This window comes from Vulpes vulpes, chromosome 4 (assembly GCF_048418805.1).
Source record: "Vulpes vulpes isolate BD-2025 chromosome 4, VulVul3, whole genome shotgun sequence".
NCBI classification, from domain to species: Eukaryota; Metazoa; Chordata; class Mammalia; order Carnivora; family Canidae; genus Vulpes; species Vulpes vulpes.
In genome coordinates, this window is record NC_132783.1 from 119705234 (window position 1) to 119711259 (window position 6026).

The following is a 6026-nucleotide window of genomic DNA, read 5'->3' on the forward strand; positions in this document are numbered from 1 at the left end:
AGAAAATGAAGCATAGTTTGCATGATTTAGGGTATGTAATACTCGTTATGACCATCAACTATTTCTATTTCATTACATTTTTGTAAGAACACATCGTTAGGGAACAATAAACGGCTCTAAAAACCCATATTTTCACACTTCTTCTTTTGGCCGGAGAAGTCTTATGTGGCCTGGCCCCTGCCTCTCTTTCCAATTCCTTTCTTCCACTAGAGTGAAACCACAGTAGTTTCTTTGTTATTCCTGGAACAAGCCAAGCACATTTGTGTGCCTCAGATTGCTTTAATAGACCTTATTTTTTTAGAGCAATTTTAGGTTCATAGCAAAACTGAGCAGAAGGTGCTGGAGATTTTCCATATACCCTCTCTTCACGCATATAGCCCCTTCCCCACTATCAACCTCTCCAGTCAGAGTGGTGCATTGGTTACTGTTGGTAAACCCACACTGGCACATAGTTACTGCTCAAAGTCTGTAGCTTACATTAGGATTCACTCTTGGTGTTGTACCTTCTATGGATTTGGACAAATGTATAATGACATGTATCTGCATCTATCAGTGTAGAATCACGCAGAGTAGTTTTGCTGCCCTAAATCTTATCCGTGCTCTACCCATTCATCCCTTCTACCCTCCTAACCTCTGGCAAACACTGATCTTTCTACTGGCTCCATTGTTATGCCTCTTCCTGTCATATAGTCGGAATCATACAGTACGTAGCCTTTTTAGATTGACTTCTTTCACTTGGTAATATGCATTTAAGCTTCCTCCACGTCTCTCCCTAGCTTGATAGCTTGATAGGTCATTTCTTCTAAGCCCTGATAGTATTCCATTGTATGTATCACTTTTTTTTATTATTTACCTAACTGAACAACATTCTAGGTTTTGGCAATTATATATGAGGCTGCTATAAACATCTCTGTGCAGGTTTCTGTGTGGATATAAGTTTTAGATTCCTTTGGATAAATGCCAAGGAGTAGGATTCCTGGACTGTATAGTAAGGGTATGTTTTGTTTTGTAAGAAACTTTCAACTTCCAAAGTGACTCTACTACTTTGCATTACCACCAGCAATGAATGAGAATTCCTGTTGCTTCACATCCTTGTCAGCATTTGGTATTGTTAGTGTTCTAGATTTTGGGCATTCTGATAAGTGTGTAGTGGTATCTCGTTGTTTTCATTTGCATTTCCCTGGTGGCATATGACACAGAGCATTTTTTTCATGTGCTTATTTGCCATCCATATGTCTTCTGCAGTGAGGTAGTCTGCTAAGATCTTTGGCCCATTTTTAAATTGGGTTGCTTTCCTTATTGTTGAGTTTTAAGAATTTTTGTGTTTATTAGAAATGAATCCTTTATCAGATGTGTCTTTTGCAAATATTGCTCTTAGGCTGTGCCTTGTCTTCTCACTCTCTTGGCATTGTCTCTCACAAAGCAGAAGTTTTTAATTTTAATGAAGTCCAGCTTATCAATTATTTCTATCATGGATAATGCCTTTGGAGTTCTGTCTAAAAAGTCATTGCCATGCCCAAGGTCATCTAGATTTTCTCCTGTTATCTTCTAGGAGTTTTATAGTTTTGTATTGCATATTGAGGTCTCTGATCCATTCTGAGTTAATTTTTGTGGAAGGTGGAAGGTCTATGCCTAGGTTTATTTCTTTTTCCATGCAGATGTCCAGCTGCTCCAGCACTATTTGTCAAAAAGACTATCTGTGCCTCTTTGTGCTGTCTTTGCTCCTTTGCCAAAGATCAGTTGACTATATTTGTGTGAATCTATTTCTGGGCTCTCTATTTTGTCCCATTGATCCATCTGTCTGTTCTTTCACCAGTACCACACTGTCTGATGACTGCAGAGTAAGACTTAAAGTTGAGTCGTGTCAGTCCTCTTTCATCTTCTACTGTCTTAGCTATTCTGGGTCTTTTGTCCTCTTTCATCTTCTACTGTCTTAGCTATTCTGGGTCTTTTGCCTCTCTATGTAAACTTTATAATCAGTTTGTTGATATCTACAAAATAATGCTGGGATTTTGATTGGGGATTATATTTAATCTACAGATCAAGTTGGAAAGAGCTGACATCTTGAGTTTTCCTATCCAAGAACGTGGAATAGCTCGCCTTTTACTTATTTAATTTCTTTCATCAGAATTTTGATTTCTCCTCATATAGATCTTGTACATATTTTGTCAGATTTATACCTAAGCATTTCATTTTCAATGGGTGCTAAGGTAAGTGGTATCATGTTTTCAATTCCACTTGTTCATTGCTGGTACATGTAGGAAAACAGTTGGTTTTTGCATATTAATTGTTCATCTTGCAATCTTGTTATAATCACATTTGAGCTCCAGGGGTGGGGAGAAGGGTTTAGTTGATTCTTTTAGATTTTCTACATAGCCAATCATGTCATCTGCAAACAAAGACAGTTTTATTTCTTCCTAATCTGTATACTTTTTATTTTATGGTCTTCTTCAGTCCATTAGCTAGGACTTCCAATATGATTTTGAAAAGCATTAGCAAGGGGGGCTTCTTTGTCTTGTTTCTGATCTTAGTGAGACTGCTTCAAGCTTCCTTCTTATCATTAAGTGCAATGTTAGGCATAAGGTCTTTTTTGTAGATATTCTTTATCAAACTGAGGAAGTTTCCTTCTATTCTTACTTTACTGAAAGGATCTATCATGAATGGGTATTGGGTTTTATAAATTATTTTTCTGCCTTTATTGAAATGATCACATGATTTTTCTTCTTTGACCTATTGACATTAATTAATTTTCACTGTTGAACCAGCCTGGCATACCTACATAATCCCACTTGGCCATGGTTTATAATTTATTTTATGCATTATTGGATTTGATTTATAATATATTTTGTTGTATTTATGCTCATGAGAGATATTGATCTGTAGTTTTATTTTCTTGTGATGTCTGTTTATTTTGGGTATTAGAGTGATGCCAGCATCACTCCTAGAATGAGTTAGGAAGTATTGCCTCTGCTTCTGTTCTCTGAAAGAGATTGTAGGAAATTGATATAATTTCTTTCTTTTGGTAGAATTCACTAGTGGACCCACCTGGGCCTAGTACTTTTTGTTTTGGGAGGTTATTCATTGTTGATTCAATTACTTTGATATAGGCCTATTCAGATTGTTTATTTCTTCTTGTATGAATCTTGGCACATTGTGTCTTTTAAGGAATTGGTCTATTTCAAGTAGTTTATCACGTTTGTAGGCATAGAGTTGTTCATAGTATTTATTATTATTTTAATGTCCATGGGATTTGTAGTTATATATCCTTTTTAATTTCTGATAGTAGTAATTTGTGTTCTGTCTCTTTGTTTCTTAGCCTGGCTAGAGGCTTATTGATCCTTTCAAAGAAATAGCTTTTGATTTCATGGAGTCTATTGATTTTCTCTTTTCAATTTCATTGATTTGTGTTCTATTTTTTATTATTTCTTTTCTTCTGCTTGCTTTGTATTTAACTTGCTCTTCTCTTTTAGTTTCTGAAGGTGGAAGCTTTGATAATTGATTTTTTTCTGCTTTTCTAATATATTCATCCATGGCTATACATTTCCTTTGACTACTGTTCTCACTGCATCCCACATCTCACTATTTTTTTAAAGATTTTATTTATTTATTCATGAGAGACACACAGAAAGAGAGGGAGAGAGTCAGAGACACAGGCAGAGGGAGAAGGCTCCATGCAGGGAGCCTGACGTGGGATTCGATCCCGGAACTCCAGGATCACGGCCTGGGCCAAAGGTGGCACTAAACCGCTGAGCCACCCAGGCTGCCCCCACATCTCACATTTTGATATGTTGTCTTTGCATTTTCATTTAGTCAAAAATATTTCTTTATATTTCTTTTGAGATTTCTTCTTTGGTCCATGTGCTATTTAGAAGTATGTTGTTTAATCTCCATGTATTTGGGGATTTTTCCAGCCACTTTTCTGTTGTTGCTTTATTTTAGTTCCACTGTGGTCCAAGAGTAGACATAATGATATCTATTCTTTTAAATTTGTTAAGGAGTGTTTTATAGCCCAGGCTATGGTCAATTTTGATGGGTGTTCTCTGTGAACTTGAGAAAAATGTTTATTCTACTGTGTTGGATGAAGCAGTCTATATCTGTCCATTATATACAGTTAATTGAGGGTGTTGTTGAGTTCAACTATGTTCTTACTGACTTTCTGCTTGCTGGATCTGTCCATTTTTTATAGAGAGGTGTTGAAATCTCCAACTATAATAGTAAATTCATCTATTTCTCTTTACAGTCCTATCAGTTTTTGCCTCATGTATTTTGCCACTGTGTTGTTTGTGCACACATTTTAAAGATTATGTCTTCTTGGAGAGTTGACCTATCATTATGTAATGCCTTTTCCTATCCCTGATAACTTTCCTTATTCTGAAATCTTCTCTGTCTGAAATTTATATAGCTACTCCTGCTTTCTTCTGATTAGTATTAGCATGGTATATCTTTCTTCACTCATTTACTTTTTAATCTATATGTCTTATATTTCAAGTGGATTTTTTATAGACAACAGCATATAGTTGTGTCTTGTTTTTCAATTCATTCCAACAATCTCTGTCTTTTAACTGGTACATTTAGACAATTGACATTCAAAGTGATTATTGATAGAATTGGGTTAATGTCTACCATATTTGTTACTGCTTTCAATTTATTGCCCTTGTTCTTTGATTCCATTTTTGTCTTCTACTCTTTTTCTGCCATTTCTGGTTTTGAGCATTTAATGATTCTATTTTTCTCCTCTCTTACATATCAGTTATCCTTATTTTTTAGAAGTTGCCCTAGAGCTTGGAGTATGCATTTACAACTAATCTAAGTCTGCTTTCAAATAATACTACACTGCTTCATGGGTAGTGTGAGCACCATATAACAACAAAATAACACTAAATCCCTCCCATCCCTTGTATCATTGATATCATCTATTTCATGTGTATATAAGCATACATAAATGTATATATGTGCATTAATATACATGTTGCTATTATTATTTTGAACAGTTATCTGTTAGATCAATTAAGAAAAATAAGAGATTTTAATTTTCCTTTACCTTTTTCTTCTCCAACATTCTTCATTTCTTTATGTAGATCTGAGTTTCTAAGCTATACCATATTCCTTCTCCATGAAGAACTTCTAACATTTCTTGCAAAGCAGGTCTACTCGTAATAAATTCTTTCAATTTTTGTTTGTCTAAGAAGGTCTTAATTTCTCAGGGCATGCTATTCCCCAGGAACTCACCAATTACAGTTCAGGTTTTTCTACTCTAGCACTATTTCCTACAGAGGTTTCTGCTCTGATAAGTTGGATTCTCTATATTCACCATCTATCTCTCTATAATGGGTATGGTAGTTTGCCCTGTGACCTTACTTCTCTTACGGATCTAAGAAGACTTTATTTTTTCAGTTTATTCATCTTTTTACTTCTCCCTAGAATGGAGTAGCAACTTCCAAGCTTCTTACATGTCAGACCAGAAATCAGAACTTACCTCAGTTTTTTGTCTTTGATGTTATTTTGTTTGTTTGTTTGTTTTGTTTTGTTTTCTGTCTGGAATCCTCTTCCCCCTGAGATCCACCATGCTGCATCTCCACTTCATTCGCAATCACTGTGGTTTCTCTATTCTTCCTTTCTTCTTCTGCATTGGAGAATACAGAAGTAAGATGGAGAGGGCCCAGGATCCTAAGTCACCAACCCCAATCAGACTTTAAGAGAAACCTTTGTTGGTCAAGCCATTAAGATTGCATGATTTGTTTATTGATGCAGCTGACTTTAATTATCCTAAGTAATACTCTCTCCCTCCCTCCCTTGCATCCCCCCAACCAGTGCTTCCTTTTGTAACACTGATTACCAACCATAAACACACGTATATATTAATTGGCTCCTTTATTAGAATCCAAACCTTTTCAGAACAGGAAGTTTTTCCCAGGCACTGAGGATACAGCAATGAACAAAACAAACATGGTAGGCAACTAACAAATATTTGTTCAATGAATTTCCTCCCTGGAGTCAGCTCTTCTCAGTAGTTCTTCATGTGTCTG